The sequence below is a fragment of the Meriones unguiculatus genome, chromosome 1 (assembly GCF_030254825.1).
Source record: "Meriones unguiculatus strain TT.TT164.6M chromosome 1, Bangor_MerUng_6.1, whole genome shotgun sequence".
In the NCBI taxonomy this organism is placed as follows: Eukaryota; Metazoa; Chordata; class Mammalia; order Rodentia; family Muridae; genus Meriones; species Meriones unguiculatus.
Window position 1 is genome coordinate 164,276,877 of NC_083349.1, and position 23,352 is coordinate 164,300,228.

Genomic DNA, 23,352 nt, shown 5'->3' on the forward strand with positions numbered 1-23,352 from the left:
TGTCTTTCAAATTTGCCTGGGGAATTAAAACAGTCATTTTCCCTTTGTGGTAGCCTGCTGGAGTAGGATGTAGAAGAAATAGTTTTTAATGCAAGAAGAGCAAAAGCAGAGATCATAGCCCAGACAGCCAAGCTCTGGAAAAGTAGAGGAAGCAGAAGGGGCTGCATCCTGGGGAATTGCCAGTGCCCCTTGAGGGAACTGCTTGTGCACCAGGAGGGCATTATCTATGCCCCAGTATTGCCTAACGAGGCCTTTGGGCCTGCCTTCTGAGCACTAAGCTGACTGTGTTCACACCTAGGCATTCCGGGTCTTACCTCCTTCAGCCACAGCCTTTGAGCCTCCTGGAATTTGTATACTCCTGGCTGTGGAAGGACCTCCCTTGTTGCCTTGAACAGAGGGCTCACACACATGCCTACTCATGGGGAATGATTCCAAAAAACATCCTGAAAACTACAACCTTAACAAAGGTCACTGCAGCATTACCCATCTATAAGGCCTACATGTGCTGGATTGGTACCTCTCTTGTCACTAAGTGTCACTGTTGAAACAAAAGTTGTATTTGTGTCTCCTCACTTTGCCTTTAGAACCCTCTGATTGACCTGAATAGTCAATGGTTTGCTGTTGCCTATCTGTCAGAGATTTGCAAATTCCCCCACTTACTCCTAAGTAAACTTATTATTCTTTAGAGATTCTCTGTGGGTTGCTTAGATTGACAGATACAACATAAGCCAGAATGTCTTGGTCATGGAAGCAGTTCCCAGCTAGATGCTTTATCCAGAACAGTGATTTTATTTTTCCTCTCTACACTACTAATCAAAATCCCATTCTAGCAAGGCAAATACTGGAGAAGGCAGGGATAACGGTTTTAGTGGGACTAAGGAGTCTTCTAAGTGGGAAGAGTCTGTTTTCTCTAAGAAATATTGTGTTACCCCATCTATACAATAATACTGCTGAGGTTCTGAGCAAGCTATTTGGTGTAGCAATTATATCCTTTATTCAAACTACATTCTTGTCCCCAAAGAACAGCCACAGTCCCAGAACACACCAAAATGTCTTCCTGGTACAGGCAAATCACAGTGACACTACTCAGGCATTCTGCTCAGCAATCTCATTTTTATTTTGGTTAACTCAGAGAATCCATTCTTCAGTGGTGTCAAAGCTTCACCACTGCAACTGGACTTTCATGGAGTAAACCTAAAAGAAAGGAAGGTAGAAGAAGGAAAATCTTGTTTCCAGATCCCCAGCTGTCCATATTCAGACCCTGGGAGGGCCCTGGCTGGCTTGGATGCATGCCCATGTGTCCTGAGGATAAAGACTGAAACAGCTAGGGCCCAGGCTCCTCTGTGAGATCATTTACCTCTCTGGGTAAAGGTATCAGTGAGGTCAGCAGCCAATGAATCTTCCTAACAAGGTGCCCTGAACATGCAGATACTTTAATGAGCCTGCTGGGATTTGTGGTTGACACCTGCAAACAGAGAGAAAGAATGATAGGAGGGCCCTGCCATGGGGACAGGGAAGAATCATGCACACAGCCAGGGGGCCAGCTGGTTCAACTGGACTATAAACCTCTCAACAGAATCAACCACTCTCTGGGGACATCGGGATGACTGGCAGGTACAGAGAGAGGAGCAGAGGAAAGTGAGAGAGGATAAGCAAAGAGGGATGCCTAGCACAACAGCTCTATGACAAACCCACACTTTCATAGCATGACATTGACCTCCATTTGCCTCCAGCACCTGGCCAATCCTGGTAGGAGTAGGACTAGGTGATGTATTTTCAGTCTCCTAGAGGACTGCAGGAAGAAATTTACTTACCACCCTGAAATTTATCCCAGTATCTCTTAAATAGCAGAAATCTCTGCCAAGTAAATGCATCTAGCAATAAAAATTGCATTCAGAGTAGATGAAATATCCTCACAGTTCCTGGTGTTATGCACTTTTCAGTATACCCAGATTTGTTACTTGGAGTTTATCTGCCAAAGGAGGAGTATATATTGACAAAACTTGCTTTTTATTAGCTTCTCTCTGTACGTGTGCTAAGTCTTGCTTCAATTCCGCATAAAGAAAACGTGACAGGCATGCACAACAGGATACATTGAAAAACTGAAAGTCTGAGATGGTCAGCTGGGAAAAAACATGAGGACTGGGCTACATCCAAAGAGCATCTTGTGTTGGGTACATGAAGCTTCAGACAACCATGAAGGCTCTGGATTGATTTAATTACAGGAAGAACAATGGGAGACACAGCAGTAGCAATAGATTAGAATCTGTGGGGTTTGCACCCAAACAGAAAGGAACAATCCACAGCTACACACACCATATTCATGAACTTCATAAATAGAGCTGAAGGGAAGATAAGTGAGCATTTGATATGTCATGAAATTTACATTAAGTGTGGAGCTGGCAAAATGAGTATACGTCAGATATCCTATTAGTCTATATCTGTGGGAGTAGTGCGAAAGGAGCTCACACTTTTGACAATTTACTAAACTGTACATTTGATATGTATACGTTTCTGTATTTATTGTATATTTCAACAAAGCCAGGAAAGGAACGAAAGGAGGGAAATAAATCGAATGAGCACTGCAATTTCATCCAGCTGTACCAGCCTGCCATTTCAGCCTATCAATCATCCCAGCTTTCAGCTTCTTTTCCTTTTAATGCCTCCTTTGCTTCTTTTGATGACAGTTTTCATCAGCGTGAAGATGAGTGGTAGATTGGGCAGCATGGAGGAGGAGGTATATGACTCCCTACCTTCACACAGCTTCTTGCAGGCACTTCTGATTCCAGAGCCCAGTGTAGAAGGGGCCTGAGCCTTGGTTTCAACTGAGCATGATTGACACCTCTCTATCCTTAGTGGAGACTTCTCGGTTTAATCCTTATCTCTGGGAAGAAAAAAAAAAAAAAGAACTGTACAACGGCTTAAGAGTTTGTGAAAAAAAAATCTTTATTTTCGGAAAACTGATATAATAAAGTATGTGTTTTCTCATCACTCTCTCAATTTTGATGACCTCCACTCACAGTGAGCATAGGAGACTTTGTCCTTGACTCACCTGTGCTATTTTAAAATGTTCGATGCTTTGGAGATGGACTTATGCAGGTCACCACGAGTCTTTATCCCATTCTCTGAAATAGCGAGGTAGTTGTCTCAACCAAAATATAGGATATTATTTTGCTAGGAATTGGGGTGCCCTGTACTAAAAATAGGGGGGTCAGAAGTGTTGATTCTTCTGGTGCCCACTGAATACCTATAATATTTAGCCTCTCTGATAGAACATGAAGTAGCAAAAATCAGCTCAGCCCCTGTGTTGCAAATACCTCAAAATTAATTATTTTAATCTGACAAGTCACCTGGCAGGCAGAAAATTAATCAGGTAGGGATATGAATTAGATGTGAGGATAAAATGTCCAGCTAGCCCCATCAGAATAAAATAATGGAGCACACTCCTAGTCAAGAGAATGAGCCTAGCACTTGTTACTTAGACAAAGCCAGGAAATGCTTCAAGGCTCAGAGAGCTATTTGAGAATCTCTTGTATATGTTCTTCCTTGTAGGGCAAGTCTTGCTCAAAGGAGCACTGAAGATAAAGTGGAGCACAAATAGACCTTTACTGGGTACACCATATACACTAGTCAGAATCAGAATGCCACCTTAAGGATTCCCTACCTGATCTGAGAGGCTAGAGGGGGAAATAAGGACTGCTGTGAGCCAGCAGACAAGTATACAATATGTCTCAGCACACATCAGCAGCAGGTCCCATCAATGACAGCCCACTGATTCATACTAAACATTCAAAGCATAGAAATTGAGCCACTTCCTACATGCTGACGCTAAGGACATTTGGAAGTACCGAGAACATAAGTGAGGAATTGTTCTGTGGGTTTTGCTAGTAAAATCACGCACAGATGGCATGAAAGTAGCAACCAAGTAGTATCAGAAGTTTTCACATGTCAGCATTGCCTGTGGTATAGAGCACAGAAAGTTGACTATGATGGTAAAAGGGCCTCAAAGTACAGGGACACCAACTAGGCCGTACAGGGACACCAACTAGGCCGGTTTTGAAAAACTGAAACTTTGATTCAGTCCACAAGTCCTGGGCACTGAGCACAGTTTATGGAGCATAACTCAGGAAAACGTAATACCTACTCTTTAAGAGCTTGTGTTCTTGTAGAGGATCAGCAACAGGTCCACTCTGGTGGGTGAAGCATGTTCTAGGGCCACCCCAAGAGAAAAGGCAGAAGTACAACCAGGGGCCAGACTATGGTCCAAGAAGCACTCTGCAACATGCCCAAGATGCTTTTAGAAGCATTATACAGTCATTACTGTATGCTATGTAGAAAATAAATACCTGGGGAGGAATTCTGGATGAAGGAAACAGGGAGGAAAGGACTCCAGAGATATTTGTGCCTTGTTCATGGCCGCATATACCATGCTTAGGAACCTTTGCTCTCATCTACAACCAAAGTGAGGAAGAGAGTGGGCAAACCTCATTGCTTCTCCCATGTGCTCCAGCAACTTCAATGGGCAGCAAAGCAAACTGGCTATGTGAAGGGAGACCAAAAGTCTATCTCCACACCCCTACCACACACACTCAAAATGTCTAGTCATATTTCCATAGTGTGAACCCCAGAGAGTGGTTTCATCCACTACCCTGGTGAGGCCTCATCTACTCTTGTCGTCCATGTACCTTGCTTTTTCACCTTACGATGAAACGTTATAAGAAGGAAAGAGATAAAACTAGTTCATGGTTGAAGAAACATGCTCTGGGCTATCACTTCACAGAAGGTGAATCAGCTGCTACAACAAGCCAGCCACAGGTTATGGAGTAACAATATAAAAATTATTTACTTTCTGCTGAGAAAAAAAACCTTAGCATGTGTCAGACAGCTACTACTTAGATAATTTTCTCCTACAACTTCCTCCTAGTAGGAGAAAATATCTTGATGCCCAAGCAATGCCAGTAGTTGACCCAGCCACTGAGTTCATGTCAGAGACAGTCCCTGTTCCCTTTACTAAGAAACCCACTTCGATGCTGACCTGCCATGGGCTATGTCTGAGCAAGGGTTCTAGGTTATATCCACGCATGGTCCTTGGTTGGAGAATTAGTCTCAGAGAAGACCCCTGTGCCCAAATATATTTGGTCCTTGTGGAGCTCCTGTCCTTTCCAGGTCTTACTAACTCCCCCTTCTTTCATATGATTTCCTGCATTCTGCCCAAGGTTTTGTTATGAATCTCAGCATCTACTTTGATACATTGCTAAGTAGAGTCTTTCAGAGGCCCTCTGTGGTAAGCTCCTGTCCTGTTTCTTGTTTTCTCCTACTTCCAATGTCTATTCCATTTGTCTTTCTAAGTCAGGATTGATCATCTTTCCCCAGGACCTGCTTGTTTAGCTTCTTTAGGTGTACAGATTTTAGTATGTTTATCCTATCTTACAGGTCTAATATCCACTTAGAAGTGAGTATATACTGTGTATATACTTTCTGCTTCTGGGATACCTCACTCAGGATGATCTTTTCTTGACCCCACCATTTGCAAATTTCATGATTTCCTTTTTTTTCATTGCTCAGTAGTATTCCGTTGTGTAAATGTACCACAATTTCTGTATCCATTCCTCTATTGAGGGACATTTGGGTTGTTTCCAGGTTCTGGCTATTATGAATAGAGCTGCTATGAACATGGTTGAACAAATGTCCTTGTTGTGTACTTGATTATCTTTTGGATATATGCCTAGGAGTGGTATAGCTGCATCTTGAGGAAGCACTATTTCTAATAGTCTGAGAAAGTACCAGATTGATTTCCAAAGTGGTTGTATAAGTTTACATTCCCACCAGCAATGGAGGAGGGTTCCCCTTTCTCCACAAGAATGTGTTGTCACTGGAGGTTTTGATCTTAGCCATTCTGATGGGTGTAAGGTGAAATCTCAGGGTCATTTTGATTTGTACCAAGGAGTGAATTTGATGGACACACTTACTCCCTGTATTTTATTAATGGGCACACTTACTCCCTACATTTTGTTAATGGGCACAGTATCAAATTGTCCTAATGTCCCTAGATAATTGTTGTTCTCAGACCTCATCAGAGGTTTCTTTGTACAACGGATGGTGAGTAATGCATAAACTCACAACTTATGAAAGTGCTCCGGAGAGTGTCAATAGAGTGTTCAACCACAAATAGGACATCTGTATTACAACCCCCTAACACACCACCAAGGCTTAGAGGACACCACAGAAGTGAATATGGAAAGATTTTAAAAGCTAGAGAAAGAAGCGAACCTGACTCAAAGCAGTGTCCTCTAAACATGCAAGAACACTGTACTCACGCTGCTGTTATTGCCTAAATAATACCTACACACGATCAACTCAGTCAACATTCTAACATGAACAAGGGAGCAGAGGAGCAGATTATGCACATAACCTGGGAGCCACTGACAGTTGAGAGAAGCCAAGAGACAGTCAGTTTTCTCTAAGGGTGTGGTCCCTGGTAGGGTGACCACTCTCTAGTGGATGACCTCATACCCATTAGTATATGGGTTGTTTTTAAGAAAATTTTATAGAGGACATGAAGCTGAGAAGGAATGGAGAGGGGAGGGTGGGTTAGGAAAGAGTTGGGTGATGAGTGGGAAGAGAATATGATAAAAATACATTGTATAAAAGTCTCAATGAATGGATTTAAATATTATATATATATATATATACATATATTTCAAGTAGACAAAGTTTTAAAATGTGACCTATTTTCTTAGTTTCTCTGAGAATACTTCCTCTTGCCTAGACTTTGGGACACTGATTTACCCATAAGGATATTTAAGAAGCTTTAGCCCATGAGCTGATTACTGTCCATAATTAGTTATTGATTTTACAAACCATTACTTTATTACCTCATCTGGTACCTAGAAAATAGAATATTCTTAATTTAAAAAAAAGTATTGATTGATAACTGAGCTATATTACTGTCCATTTGGCCCTTTCCTCAACCCTTTGTTCAAGTTTCCTGACCTTGCCTTACCTCATCTCCACCACTATTATTTGATCTCCATCAGGGCTCTATTCCCCGTACATTGTACTCTTCCATTTCCTTTAATAAAGCTAGGGTTCCTTGACTCTACACACTGCCAGTATTTTTCTGTGATTCTGAATCTGAGCATACCACTCTTCTCATTTTCCCCAGAGAAGAGGCAGTACTTGGACAGTCTTTACCAAGTTCCCTGGTTAATCCATAGCTTATAATATATAGGAACCATCTGTAGCTTACTTGTTCTTGTGCCTCTCTCTCTCTCTCTTTCTCTTTCTTTCCATGCCCCTCCTTTAGGAAATATGGCCTTAGTCTCCATTCTTGTCTGTATATGCATTCCATCATCACTGTTGGTATGAAGACCACAGTGGAAAAGAACACAGATGGTCCTGCTACTGCAGAAGAGATAGATAATAGACAACCAAATCAAAATACCAGCTACATATTGTAATATTATGACGAGTGCTGTAAAAGAAATAAACAGCAGTTTGCGAGGAAATAAGTAAGCTGGAATGAAGAGGACTAGGCCTTCTCTAAGCAAATGACAAAGGAGGAATATTGGAAGGTGGAAGAGGGAGAAGTACCAAGGCAAAGGGAACAACCTGGTTTGATGGTATAAAATAGGGTTGAGAGATATATGGGGTACCATCTAGAAGAGCGTGATTCTCTGACTGGACACATACACTTAATGAAGTCATCCAGAAAAGCATCTTCTATAACCTCTACATCCAGGGAAGCAGAATGAGCCATGCATGCCAGGAAGTACACCCCAATACTGCTTCTCTCCTCCATCCCACCCTTTGCAACTTAGGTCAAGATAAATGTCCACTTTTGTGCTGGAATTTTGCCATACTGCTTTCCATGAGTGGGCTCCCAAAAATGCCTTCCAAAAACCTGCAAATTAATACAGATACTTGCTCATTGCTGATGATTTTGTATTCTTTGTGTTTCAAGACATATCTCCTTAATTGTGTCATCTAATATTTTTACTGGTCTGAACTATGTAGAAGGACATGAAGCTCACTAATCTATGTTGACCATAAAAATATTTTTTTTATTTTGTTGTGAATTTGGTTCCTTTTAGATGGGAACTACTTCAATGAAGTTGAATACTGATAGAAATGATGCAACAGAGAAAGAGAAAGGATACATGATATGTGGAAATTACAAAAGATGCAAAATCTTTGGAAAATTAAAATAGGATGAGAAGCAGGGTGCTCTGGTAAGTTCTGACCATGTGCTCCAAAGTCAAGAGTGTGAAAACTGGTACCAGTTTCCTTGCATCCAGCCCCAGCTCTCCAGTTAACATTGTAGAACCTCGAAGGAATTATTAAAAACAGGTTCAATAATTTTTTAATTTTTAAAATTTAAGATTTTTAATTTTTAAATTAAAATTTTTTAATTTTTAAATTTTTAATTTAAAATTAAATTTAAATTTTTTTAAATTAAATTTTTTAATTTTTAAAATTTAATTTTATTTATATATTTATTTATTTATTACAATTTATTCACTTTGTATCCCTGCTGCAGCCCCCTCCCTCATATCTTCCCAGTCCTACCCACCCTACATTTTCTCCTGCTATACCTTTTCCCTAGTCCCCTGATAAGGGAGAACCTCCTCCACTTCTATCTGACCCTAGCTTATCAGGTCTCATCAGGCTGGCTGCATCATCTTCCTCTGTGGCTTGGCAAGACTGTACCCCCACCCAGGGGGGATGATCAAAGAGCTAGCCACTGAGTTCATGTCAGAGACAGCCCCTGTACCCCTTACTAGGGTACCCACTTGGAAACTGAGCAGCCAATGGGCTTCCTTTGAACATGGGGTCTAGGTTTTCTCCACGCATGGTCCTTAGTTAAAGTATAGGTCTCTGCAGGCCCCCCTGTTTCACTATTTTTTAACTAGAAAAATACAAGAACAATAATGATGCCTCTGACACTTTTGTAAAAAATTTAAAATCATATTGGGAACTTTTAAACAAGAAACAAAGATAACTTTATTAATGGGGAAGAAGATAATAAATAAAATGTTATTTGGAGGGAAATATGAACTATTCAGTGAGTTCCTCTAATTTGTCTATTTTTTTTTCTACCCCAGTTTCATGCTTTTCCCCCCGTTTGGTTTACTCCTGTCAATGGGTGGAATTTGTTTTTCTTCACTTTCCATGCCAATCGAAGCCTGCTTTCTCCTCTCCTTCTTATCCCATCCTCCATCCCTCTTTCCTCTAACCCACCCACCCCTCACAATAGGGGACCTCCCTCTACCAACCAACCCCAGCACATCAAGTCACATCAGGATTGAACCCATCCTCTTCTACTGAAGCCAGGCAAGGAAGCCCAGTGAAGGAAAAGTGATTGAAAAGCAAGCAACAGAGTCCGTGTAAAAGACATCCCCTGCTCCCCTTATTAGTAGGCCCACATGAAGACTAAGCTGTCCATCAGCTACATATGCATAGGGGGCCTAGGTCTAGTCCATGCATGGTCCTTAGTTGGTGCTTCAGTTTCTGTACGGTGCCCTGGGCCCAGGTTACTTGACTCTGTTGGTCTTCTTGTGGAGTTCTTGTCAGATCTGGGTCCTTCTATCCTTGCCCCAACTCTTCCACAAGGCTCCTCAAGCTCTGCCTAATGTTTGGCTGTGAGTCTCAGCATCAGAGGCTATCTATGCTAGGCTCTTATCTGTAAGCATAGCATAGTATAGTTATGTATACTATAGTGCCAGGAGTTGGCTCTCTCCTGTGGTGTCGGTGTCAAGTTGGGTCAGGCATTAATTGGACACTCCCATAACCCTGGTCTATCTTTATCCCTGTACATCTTATTGACAGTAAATTTGGGGTGGTAGTTTTTTTGTTTTGGTGGGTTGATGTTCCTCTCCCTCCACTAGAAGTCCTGTCTAACTAGGAGGTGTTTTCAGTCTCCCTGACCCCTGCTATGAATGGGTCTAGCTAGAATCACCTCCATATCCTCCCAGGAGCCTACCCTATCAAAGGTCTCCAGCTTGTGTCAAAGATGCCCCTACCCTCAGTTTCTCTTCTTTCTCCGAGCCCTCTGCCAACGATCCCTGCTCTCCCCACATATGATTCTACCCTCATTTCCCTCTCCACCTTGTCTCCTACCCAGTTCCCTCTCTTCATCTACTTATGCTGTCTATTCTATTTCCCCTGCTGAGTGTAATTCAAGCATCTACCCTTGGGCCCTTCTTGTTTCTTAGTATATTTGGGTTTGTGAATTGTAGTATGGTTATCCTGTACTATATGGCTAATATCCACTTATGAGTACATACTGGGTGTGTTTTTTTGAGTCTGGGTCACTTCACTCAGGATGATATTTTCTAGTTCTACCTATTTGTCTGCAAATTGCATGATTTCCTTGTTTTTCACAGTTGAGCAATATTCTATTGTGTAAATGAACCACAGTTTCTTTATCCATTCCTCAACTGAGGAGCACCTAGGTTGTTTCTAGTTTCTGGCTATTATGAATAAAACCTCTATGAACATAGTAGCAAATGTCCTTGTTGTATGGTGGAGTATCATTTGGATATATGCCCAGGAGTGGTATAGCTGGGTCTTGAGGTAGAGCTGTTCCCAGTCTTCTGAGAAAACACCAGATTGATTTCCAAAGTGATTGTACACGTTTGCACTTCCACCAGCAGTAGAGGAGTCGTCCCCTTTCTCTACAATATTGCCAGCACGTGCTGTCACTTGAGTTTCTATCTTAGCCATTCTGGTGGATTTAAGATGAAATAGCAGAGTCATTTTTGATTAGCATTTCTCTGATGACTAAGGACATTGAGCATTTTTAAGTGCTTCTAAGCCATTCAAGATTCATCTCTTGAGAATCCTTGTTTATCTCTGTACCTCATTTTTAACTGGACTATTTGGTTTGTTGGTGTTTAATTTCTTGAGCATATTTAAATAGATCTTTATCACCATGCACAAAACTCCAGTCCAAGTGGATCAATGACCTCAACATAAAACCAGAAACACTTAATCTATTAGAAGAGAAAGTAGGGATCAGTCCTGAACTCATTGGCACAGGAGACAACTTCCTGAAAAGAATATCAACAGTTCAGGTTATAAGATCAACAATTAATACATGAAACCTCATGAAACTCAGAAGCTTCTGTAAGGCAAAGGACACTGTCAACAGAACTAAATTGCAGTCTACAGATTTGGAAAAGACTGTCACCAACCATACATCCAACAGAGGGTTACTATCCAAAATATATAAGGAATGCAATAAATTAAACACCAATAAACCAAATGGGTAGAATTTTTAATACTATAATAAAGAGTTTTGCCATGGAGCATTTTTGCTGGTCTCAACTTTATAGGAAAAAGATTCAGTTCTTACTATCAATCATATTCTCATAAACTTATTTTTTTCTTGCTGTGGTTTCTATTTTTAAATTAATATACAAACTAACAAGCTTCATTTGGAATTCTGTTCCATAGTTAATTTGGGTTTGTCCTGCTCTCTTGCTCTCCCATCATTTCACTAGTCCCATCATCTGTTTACTTTTACCTTTAACGGTCTACATTCATGCCACATGTGTTCTATTACTCTCTTGCCTACTCCTCTTCCTTAGAGCCTCTTTCCCTCTGTCATGGACCCCTTTCTAATTTCATGATCTGTACATGCACTTATTCCCACACAGCTGTACACAGAAGCTAAAGTCTGCATGGGAGAGAAATCTTGAAGTATTTGGCTTCTTGAGCCTGGGGCGCCTCACCGTTACAGTTCCATCGTGTTTCCTGCAAATTTCATAATTTTATTCTTTTTATTTCAGGCAAGCAGCAGCCTATCTCTGGAAGGCAGAGGCATTCTGAGAACACGAATATAATGTGACATGTGAAAGAATCATTAGAGGGAGTAGGTCAATGGGTGAAGCAGGTTTGCCTGTTCATCCAGCAGCAGGTGGCCATAAGCGTAAAGCCCCGGGTCAGCTACAGAGTGTTATTTTTCTTCAGAAAAGCTATTGTTTCTGTGTCAGTCATGAAGAGAGCTGATGATTGGACTCTCCAGGATGTCAGAAAATACTTACTAAGAAGTGAGAGGAGTGAAATTATGTTTAAGGATGGAATTATATGGACTTAAGACAAAAGCAACAGGAAAAGATAGACCAGGGTTTAGAGGGGTCTAGAGAGTGTATTCACAGCTTACCAACCCTAATGAGGGTAAACACTGATTCAGTTAGTGGCAGGTGTGGGAAAACCTTGCACCACAAGCAGCTATAGGTAAGAGTGAGCAATCAGAATTTATCTTCCTCTGGTCTGGTTTGGTTTGGTTGGATTTTTGATACAGAGCCTTGCTATGATGTCTGGCAACCCTTGCATTCTGTAGTCCAGGCTGACTTCAGTCTAATGGAAATCTTCCTGCCTCGGTCTCCCAAGTGCTGCAATTACAGAAGTGTACCGCCATACACACTTCCTCTGGTTCTCACAGATGTGACAGGCCTGTCTAACATGCAGAGGAGAGGAGGTCAGGAGAGAGAAAAAGGAATGGGTATAGTCAGAGGATATGAGGGGCATGAGTGTCTCCGTGAGTGAGGAAGAGATTGCAGTCCTAGAAGTTAACATATGGGAACACCTGCAAGTCAGTGGGAGGAGCCTCAGAGTGTCAATGGTGTGTGTGTATGTGTGTGTGAGTGTGTGTGCATGCAAAGTGGTTATCTTACTACAGGCAACTGCAATAGTTTTTCCACTTCCCTGAGTTTACCATCCTCTGTTTGCCCTATACAGTTCCTCCTGTGTTTCATGTTTAGATCTCATTTCATCATAACTCCATGAAACACTCTCAATTAATAAAATGTAAATGTATTCAGGTTGCTGTCTCATTTTAAAAATATAATTTTCACATTGATATTTAATTGCCTTAAAATCTTTGCAAGGTTAAAAGAAAACTATCTCTTAAACATTAGTTATTAAATTATGTATCAGCAATTCATTTGTTTGCTACATTGATTTGAGCTTTCTGGCACATTTTATTGATTGTTTGAAAGCAAACTTTCAATTATCAAAGGATCAGACATAGGTTCAAAATTGCTCTCAAAGTAGTAAGAAGCTGCTTGAGAGTTAAAAATCCCAATGTCCTGAGACCGAACGTGACTGGAGCCTCAATGTGGGGATCAACCAAAAGAAGCTCTTTTTAATGGGAACTTTTAGAAAAACATAGAATCTAATTGTGGTCACTACATTACTGCTGCTTTGGCAGAACAGCAATGCACTTGTTTCTCAGAGGCTAATGTACTGAATATGTTCTATTAAGTTTAGACTGGAGATAAAGAACTACATTTGGCAGACATCCCGGCTCCAATCATACGTTTTACAAAAGCACTAAACTTCAGGCTCTTAGAGGTGAAACAATAGGAGGTAATATGTTAACTTCTAGTTTATCCATATCACAAATGTCTAAGACCTAAGGAAAATGGTATTATGATCTAGTGAGAATTTCATGGGGTAGGCGCATATTGCCTATATGGATGTACTCATGTGTGTGTGTGTGTGTGTGTGTGTGTGTGTGTGTAGCACAACATGTATCATGAGTTCTGATGACATAGATATCTACATGTATCTATGTCTCTATTCAGATAATATTATCTATATCTATTTATGAAAGTAGGTAGATAAATAGTTTAATATATAGATGATAGATAAATAAATACAACTAGATCAAAGATATAAATCTAATAGAGATATATAAATATTAGATAGATATGATAGATATAAATAAATCAGTCATATATAAATAATAGATATTAGGTAGATGATAGATAAATGATAATAGATAACAGACAGACATACGATAGATATAGATACATAGATGATATGAGATAGATGATAGATAATTGATAGATGATAGACAAATGATGATAGAAAATATACAGATAATAGACAGGAGAGATATACATTATAGATATTAGAGACTGATAGATTATAGATAGATTATAATAGATGGCTAGATGGCAGATAATCAACAAATCTCTACTTTTTAATGCTTAAAAAACTTCTAATTTATTTATTATATGTTCTAATTAAGAGATTATGAAACAGAAGCAAAGTGAAAGTTAAATTTTTCAAAGAATACATGAAATGAAGTTGGCAGAGACAAAATTGAGCCAGACAGTCTCATTGACAAATAAAGGTATTCATAGCAGCTTTATTCATAATAGCTAGAATCTGGAAACAACATATATGTCCCTCAACTGAGGAATGGATCCAGAAATTGTGGTACATTTACCCAATGGAATGTTACTCAGCTATTAAAACCAAGGAAATCATGAAATTTGCAGGCAAATAGATTGAACTAGAAAAGATCATCCTGAGTAAGGTATTCCAGAACCAGAAAGACACTCATGGTATATACTCACTTATAAGTGGATATTAGCCATATAATACAGGATAAACATATTACAATCCACAGACCTAAAGAAGATAAATAACAAGAAGGATTTTTAATTCTTATCAGAAGGGCAAATAGAATAGACACTAGAAATGGTTGAACAGAGGGAACAGGATGGGAGCCTACCATAGGTGTCCTCTAAAAGACTCCACCCGTCAAGGGATCAAAATAGATGATAAGACTCGCAGCCAAACTTTGGGCAGAGTACAGGGAGTCGCAGGAAAGAGTGGGGGAATAGAAGGACCCTGAGAGACAGGAGCTCTATAAGAAGAGTAACAGAGCCAACAAATCTGGGCCTAGGGGGCCCTGCAGAGATGGATGCAGCAACCAAGGACCACACATGGAGAGGACACAACCCCCCTGCTCAGATGTAGCTGTAAGCTGCTCAGTCTTCATCTGGGTTTCCTAGTAAGGAGAGCAGGGGCTGTCCCTGACATGGACTCTGTAGTTTGTTCTTTGATCACTCCCTGCTGATGGGAGAGCCTTGCCAGGCCACAAAGGAAGAAGATGCAGGCAGTCCTGATGAGACTTGATAGGCTGGGGTCAGATAGTAGGGGAGGAAAACTCCCCCTTTCTGAATAGGAGAGAGGGATGGGGGAGAGGGAGGGAGGGTGCGTCCAGGAGGAGACAAAGGGAGGGGACTACAACCGGGATGTAAAGTAAATAAATTTTTAAAAATAAATGTAAATTAAAAAAAAAAAAGAAATGTGTGTAAATGCTGTAAGCAGCGCAAGAGCCTGGAAGGCAGCAGAGAGAGAGAGCAATGCAAACTGTGAAGGCAGGAGATCAAGAGGAAATCAAGACATTTCAGAAGGGAATTATTAGGAATAAGTTCAAAGTCATGAAGGAAGAAAGGACCACTCCAGTTGAAGTATCTGGATAAGGCAAAACTTTACTCTTGACTAAAAGAGTGATACTCCAAGCAAGGACCATGCATGGAGATAACCTAGAACCCCTGCACAGATGTGGCCCATGGCAGCTCAGTCTCCAAGTGGGTTCCCTAGAAAGGGAACAGGGGCTGTCTCTCAGTGGCTGGCTCTTTGATCACCCTCCCCCTGAGAGGTGGCAACCTTACTAGGCCACAAAGGAAGACTATGCAGCCAGTCTTGATTTGATGAGACCTTATAGGTTAGGGTCAGATGAAAGGGGAGAAGGAGGGACAGTAGACTGGGGGAGGGACAGAGGAAGAGGAGAGGGAGGGAGGGTAGGATTGGGAGGAGAAAAGGGAAGGGGCTACAGCTGGGATACAAAGTGAATAAATTGTAATAAAAAAAAAATCCTGGGAAAAAAAGAGTGTGTGTGCTCAGAAAGGCAAATACAATGATACAGGATGTGCACAGGTTTTTTAGTCTAACACAGGTGATAAGTGTGTCTTTTACCCATTCCTTGGAGTCCAACCTCACAGTCTTTCAAGATTGGCTAGTTTTAAAAGAATCACCACAAAGAAGATGAAGGAAGAAAGAGAAAGGGAGTAATCACTGCTCCAAGGGGAAAAGGAGTCACTGTTCCAGACCATCAGATTCCTTGAATACAACAAGGGATCTTTGTGTAAGCCAAAGTTTTACCAAGTGGGTGGGGTTAAAGCATTTGCATAAAAGTTTGACAAGATGGAAGATCAAAAGATTTTAGTTTCTCACCTTAAGTGCAAGTTTTATAGAATTTGATAGAAAAGGTTTATATTTAATATTTTTTTTTACAAAAAGAATATTAGCAATTTTGTTAGAGGCCAATTGTGTGATATTTCAGAGAAGAATATGAAGGCCTTCTGCCCCTTTCTTCAGAATTTTCCTGGAGCTAAACATAAAAGAAATGAACTAATTTCTTTGGTGGAGAAAAGTTCCATGTGAGATAACCTTGGTTCTGTGGCATGGCTGATATCACGAAGACAGGACGTCAAGAGGAAAAGAACGAGTTGAGCAGAAAGGACTAAAATAAATGTAGCTTGGAGGGGGACAGATCACCAAGAAGCATAACATTGCTACCAAGGTGCATGGAGAAAGAAAGGCTACAGTTATTATGGAGATTAGAACAGGTCAGTACAGGCCTTGTGCTCTACATTGGAACAAAAGGGAGACCCTCCCAGGGCAAGACCCCACACACAGGCCTCCAATTTGTGAGCAAAGGCCTAAGGAGTTTTATGCTCCTAAAAATCCCACAAAGCTGTTAGAAATGTGATTTAGATTGCTTTTAGTGTAGTCTTTTATCACAGCAACAGAAAAGTAATTAATACACATGGAACTTTATTTAATTTTCCCCCCGTTCTTCCTTACAGTGAAGAAGGAAGAAATGCAGCCATTTTAGACATTAACCAAAGGGATTCTCAAGTTCCAAGAAAGATGTGAGGTTTGAATAGTAAAGATTCAAGGGTTGGGTTGGATATGGAAACACTAGACTATGTTGAAGAAAGAGAGAGAGACAGAGACAAAAATGGAAACAAAGACAGACAGAGACAAGTAAGACTGAAACAGAGAGAGAGAGAGAGAAAAGAGAGTGGAGAAAGGGAGAGGGAGAAGGGAGGGAGGGAGAAGATGGGGAGAGAAACAGAAGAGGGAGAGAGAAAGAGGGAAAAGGAAGGAGAGAGAGGGAGGATAAAATAATTAAAAGATCAAGAAATGGAAACTATGCCATAGTTGCACCAGCTGTGGACAGGAACAGACTCTAAGAGGCAGAAGCAACTGCCCCTTGTAGACACAAGAGGGCTATGTTATAACCCCTGTCACCTTCTCCAAGACCCTGTGCAGAAAATCTAGGGAAGGTCTGATGGTGACACAATGCTATAGCAAAGGAAATAACCTTGGAAGCATTCTGCTTTGCTTTCAGGTTTGCAAAAAGTTTTCACTATTCTCTAACCTTAGCACCTTTCACATAGTCAAGGTCTTAATGAATGCAGTGGGTTAGGTTAAAGGTGGGTCATGGGCTTCAGTATGTACATTAATGTGAAAGTGTCAGACCCCTTGGACATGGAGTTTCAGACAGTTGTGAGCTCCCATGTGGGTGCTGGGAATTGAACCCAGGTCCTTTGGAAGAGCAGACAGTGCTTTTAACCACTGAGCCATCTCTCCAGCCCCCTATCTCTGAGTCTTTAGCCTACTGTTTTTTAGGTGTGATATCTTAAAAAAAAAAAAAAAAAGTACCTTTGGAGCCTCAGCCTCCTTGTTAAAATGAGAATTCTATTGCACCCAGCAGGCAGAAATGTGAGACTTCATAAACAGAGCATGTGATGTGCTGAAAGAGGCCTCCATCACCAGTACATATTATAATGGAGCAACGATAATGGTGATGTGACCTGGGGTGATCATTTAATGATCTCTCTCATTCTCACTGTCTTCCTCTCTGTTTTCTGTCAAGCTAGGGAAGAAATCTATAGCCTCATGTGCTGAACAAGTGATCTATCAGTAAGATGCATCCTAGCCCTAACCTCTAAGACAATAATTACATTTTACTTGGTGGACACTATAACACGTGACAACCTCTAATGAATTACTGTTGCAACAATTGCAACAGAGCTATCAGTCCCTCCAAAGATCTCAGCATCAGAGAACAGTTCTTTTAGTTACGCCATTCTCTTTATCATATCCAGCGACTTATAACAGTTAAAGCATAGCGGTTTGCCTATTTATTTTGATGTGGATGTCATCTTTTGTCAAGAGATCCACTGGGAATAAATCAAGGCTCTTTCTGGGCTGTGTTATAACTCAAGTTCTCCTTCTGTTCCCTTCTTTCCACTAGTTTTGGCCCCAAAGATAATTACTCATTAGCATTCTGCCTTCCAAACTCCATTTCAGAATCAGCTTCCCAAGTAATCCAACCTGTGACACATAACTCTACAGAATCATGGCCAGGATGATGAGGAAATATATAGCATTAAGCAGAGTTTCTGTATAGCATGTTACTTCCTCTTTCCTCTTTCTGAATAGTGGCACAATCCAAATCTCATGTGACTCCCAGGGCATCCAATCTCCTCTACAGAAAACATATCATAATTCTCTAAATCAAAATGCTAGATCAGAGTAGCCCAAACCCATTATATTGAAGTTCTGGGAATTGTTTGCTATTTAATCCCAGATAAGAAGGCCAGGAGCTCAATTGGTTTGATGAAATCTCCTCATTCCCATGTTAAGCATGAGGCAACAGGTTAAGGTCAAGATCACATCTCTCCAGAAGAAATCTCTTCCATGCAACAGAAATGGAATTTCTGCTTCCTTACCCCAGACTCTTCACTCTTCAGACTGAGTGCATAGTTTATTTGCCAACCCAGTTGCTGCTCTCCTAGGAGCCATGCTTAATGGCATTAGACAAGTGCTAATTTGCATAGAGACTACCAAGGTCTTTTGCAAAGTAAAGAAATGCACATTGTTAAACAGTTACTATAACATTGACTGCGACCATGAAAACAATTTTACAGCAGATTGAACACACTTAGTGAAAGAAGTCCAGGGCAAAAGCAATTTCAACATTAAATTAGAGTTTAGGCAGCAGCAAGCAAAGAGCAAGCAAACAAAGGCCAGGTACTGCTTCCCAACTATCCTCTAGGGACCTTTTTTCCTACAGTAGTGAGAGCTCTAGTAAACTGAACTACGGGACAAGGACAAAACAGAGGAAGATAAGTCATAGAAGTCAGGAAAAACATAGTGTGTCAAATGTGTACAAACTTCGGGGAAGTTCGTGCTTGACCAGAGAAAAATGGTGATATGAGGGGAAATAAAGACTGCTCTCATGATGTGGTGACAACTGGTCTTAAAATAACTGGTCATAATCAGGCATGAAAAATTTGCTGCTATTACAGAAAGAGGAAGATAATTGTAATCACCAATAAAAGCTTCCCAGTTGTATCTTGATTCTTCTCTCTCAAGCTGGGTTTACTTTGACCACTGCCTTCCTCACACTGGGGTGAGCCCTCATCTTCTGGGAACCATATCAAGCCCCTCTGTTCTGCAGTCCTGACAGTCACTGTGCAGGGCTGAAGGTGGCTGTCAGTACAGCACTGATAATCGAGCTTTCATATGTGTGGCCTGCAAAATAGCAGTCAATGAATCTTGCCCTTAGCGTCACTCTTGATTTTCTTTGAGGAAGAAAGACAGAGAATACAGACACCTATGTTTTTTTTTTGTTTGTTTGTTTGTTTGTTTTAATTAATGACAGTAGGAGCAAGCAAGACCATGAGCACCTACCAAATGCTCACTGTTCTGGTTTGTAAATACTCATTAGATGTAGGTGACGGAAGTGCATCTAAAAAAAGGAAAAAAAAAAGGAAAGAAACCTGAAACCTAATTTTACAGAGGGGTGAGGGGAATGAATGAATGAATGAATGAATGAACGAATGAATAAATGAATGAATGAGGGCGGGATGTAACTTAGTCATAGACTAAACTTGCCAGGCATGACAAAGCCCTGGACTCGATTCCCAACCCACAAACAAACAAACAACAACAACAACGAAGAAAATTAAAAAAATAGATTTTGTGCCAATTCTTTGGGTAAATTAGGCCCTCAGAGGTGACAGGGCCCATGTCTGTTTCGTGTCACATAGATTGTTCTGAATTAAATAATTTCTCCTTAAAGGCAAATACCCTTGGGGAAAACACAATTGTCACACCACACAACCAGAAAACAGGAAGAATGGGGCTAAGACAAAGCTGTGACACCTCCCTAAGCACAAGCTTTATTTGGTTAAGGTGGACTGCAGATATAGCAACAATTGTGCGGTCATTTATGAAGGGACATGTTGGGTCAGGTTGTGTAGTACTGGATATCTATCTGAGCCCCGGCAAGTCTCAAGTGGCTTATCTGGTAATAGTCTTTGCGATTTTAACAAAATTAAGATAAAGCCATTATGTTTAATCCTAGTCCAATATGTCTTGTGTCCATAAATATAGACGAAATGTGGAAACTTACAGGCCCAGAGGGGAGCTGATGTGAAGGCATAGAAGAAGAGGGCTATTGAACTTGGAAGATTTAAGTGATATACGTGTGTGTGTGTGTGTGTGTGTGTGTGTGTATGGCAAAGGGCCCTTGAAGGTCATGGGTAGCTTGGAAGAGACAATAGAGACAATAAAAGATTCTTTCCTGGTGACTTTAGAAAGAGCTTAACCCTACTAGCACTTCAGAGATGGTGGACCTTATGCTTCATATCCCATCTCCTCACCTTCAAGATGAGAGACCAAAAGATAAGCAGCGATTGTTAACACTATGTAGAGTAGGCGCGGTATAGCAGTAAGTTCCCTGAGGGAAGAGCTACCTCGCTACATTCTTTCCCGCCTTCCCAGTTCCGGGTGAGTACGTGACTCGGCTCACAATCTGCCTTCCCGCCTTCCCTGTTCTGGGTACGTGACCCTGCTCACAATCTGCCTTCCCACCTTCCCGGTTCTGGATACATGACCCTGCTCACAATCTGCCTTCCCGCCTTCCCTGTTCTGGGTACGTGACTTAACTACAGCTTTGTTCAAACCACCCAATCAGACCCCTGTAACTATGCTTCTCGCTTCTGTAACCACGCCTCCTGCTCCCGAGCCCTATAAAAACCCGTCACCCCAACCGAGAGGCGCGCGAGTCCTCTGATAGGCTTGGTTGCCCCGGGTACCCATGTATCAAAATAAACCTCTTGCGGCTTGCATCCGAAGGCTGGTCTTGCTGTTCCTTGGGAAGCGGGGTCTCCCCGTCTAGATAGGCTCCTGGGAGTCTTTCATTTGGAGGTCCCACCGAGATCTGAGACCCCCGCCCAGGGACCACCGACCCAGCATCGGGAGGTAAGACCTGCCGGCTTTTTGTTCTGTGAGTCTTGTGTATCGTTGTGTTAAACGGTCTGTCTTTGTGTGAGTTCGTTTCCAGGGGGTTCGAGTCCCCCTGTGGTCTGGACTTGGCCAGGTCATCTGTATCAGACGGAAACTAGAAGGAGCCGACGGGCTCGTACTTCTATTCCGTGCCTCCTGGGAGACGTCTCAGGAGTGCCTGGTAGGGGAATCATTTGCTTCCCCGTCTGAAAGGTAACCCTTCTTGGGTTCCCTCCTGTCTGGAAACACGAGCCAAGTGGGACTCTTTGGGGCGACGCCCCTGAGAGAAGGCTACGTCCTTCATCTGGGAGACGGAGGAACCGGACCTCCGACACGGTCTCCATCTGAATTTTTGTTTTCGCTTTGGCGCCGATCTCGTACCGCGCGGTTTGTGTTGTCTTCTGTCTGCCTGATTTTTGTCATAAGTGTAGTGAGCGTTGTTTGTCTGTCTACCTTTTGTTTTCTGTTCTGAAAGGCCTCACGAAATTTGTTTAAAATGTGTGCCTATGCGCCTTATTAGATCCATAAGCGCATATTGTATAGGCTGCCACGTGGTCTAAAGTGTCTCAGTGTCTCGCCACCATCTTGACTTCACCATGTGATTTTATAATGTAACCGCCATCTTGGTATGGATAAAAAAAAGAAAGAAAGAAAAACCTTGGTCAAATAATTCTCATTTCCTTCTAGGTTAAAAGGATAGCTTATTTTAAATTGGTATTGGTTTTAAAAATTAAATTGCTTGCACTGGTAAATTCTGGTTTTAAAATCTGGTTTTAATTTTAAAGATTATGTTTATGCCTTGTGACTTCTACAAAAGGGGTACTATGTTTTAATATTGCAAAAACGGGTTTTAAAAAAATTGTTTAAAGTTTATCAGACATTTGGGTATGACTATAACTGAGAAAATTGCAGTTTTTGAAATGTATCTTATGGAGAGCTGTTTGTTTGATAAGCTGCTTTGTTTATAAAAAACATGTTTACACCCTGTTCTTTATCTTGAGACAAAGAAAAGGGGAAGTTTCACCAAGTTCCTTAAAGCTTGTTCTAAGTTCCTTAGAGTTTGGTTGTTACCTTTATGTTATCAGATGCAGGAAAGTTATTTAAAAAAAAAATTTGGCACTTTCAGAACTCCTCTTTATAGTAATGTAACTTGCTTTTGCTTTGCCTATAAAAAGCAAATCGTACGTAGACTCTGGGCTTCAGGATCATGTCAGAATGGAAAGGATTTTAGTGAGAGTTTTTATGTTGTCTAAAAAGCAAGAAAGAGAGCAAAAAAGTAAGCATGTCTGGTTAAGCCAGAAAAGAAAAGCTAGAAATCTAAATGTATATAGCATGTTGCAGAAGGTTAGTGGATGTGTTATAAAAAGCCAGAGAGTTAATATGATTTAAAGAAAAACTGTATTTTAAAATGTTATACTTCATTTAAAAGGCTGGTGATTCCTCATTACAAAATGTTTTTTATGCTCTTTTAAGGAAAAAAAATTCTAGCTGATAGGTTTGGTATGGCTAAAATAATTACAGTTTAAAATTGTTCTGTTATGCAGTTGGTTCTAAAGCTTGTTCGATTACTGGGAACTTTTGGTTGTGGAGGATTATGGAAGCTCCGAAGTGTTTGCTGTATCATCAGCACCTAATGGCCATGTTTGGTATTGTCAGTCACAGCCTGTGCTAATGCTAGCACATGGCCAGCCGCCATGATGGTTCAGCAATGGAGAGCTCGTAAAGCTGTAGTTTGGCTGCCATATTTGTTTAAGACTTCCAGCTGAGTTCAGTTACACGTGGCCAGCCGCCATGATGGTTTAGCAATAGAGAGCGCGTGAAGCTGTAGTTTGGCTGCCATGTTTGTTTAGGGATTCCAGCTCAGTTCGGTTACACGTGGCCAGCCGCCATGCTGGTCCGGAGATATGTTTAGTCATTAGTGCTAAATGCAAAGCTTTTTAATGTTCAATTTTAATGCAAGTGGTAGGAGCAGCAAAATTAGCTAGCCTCTCTATAAACTGTATCCGATTAAAAGGTTTGCTTTGATTTTAGTTCAGAAAGAACAGATTTAAAGTCATGCTAAATACTGCAGTTGAGCTTTACCTAGTCTCTTGTCTATTTGTCTTAAAATATATACTTCTAGGACATGCATCTCGAAAATATGCTAGAATCAGAGATCATAGCATTCTGTTTTATAGG

The 23,352-nt window shown here is 41.0% G+C and overlaps 1 long non-coding RNA gene across 1 annotated transcript in view; it reads right to left on the reverse strand.

Annotated features, from left to right (window-relative positions):
• Positions 1 to 1,179: 1,179 nt before the first annotated feature.
• Positions 1,180 to 23,352, reverse strand: part of LOC132652267 (uncharacterized) — a 36,786-nt gene continuing 14,613 nt past the window's right edge. The window contains exons 2-3 of the long non-coding RNA XR_009589737.1: positions 2,754 to 2,884; positions 1,180 to 1,465 (exon numbers count right to left, since the gene is read on the reverse strand). This is a non-coding gene — a long non-coding RNA (uncharacterized LOC132652267). The remainder of the gene's footprint in view (positions 1,466 to 2,753; positions 2,885 to 23,352) is intronic.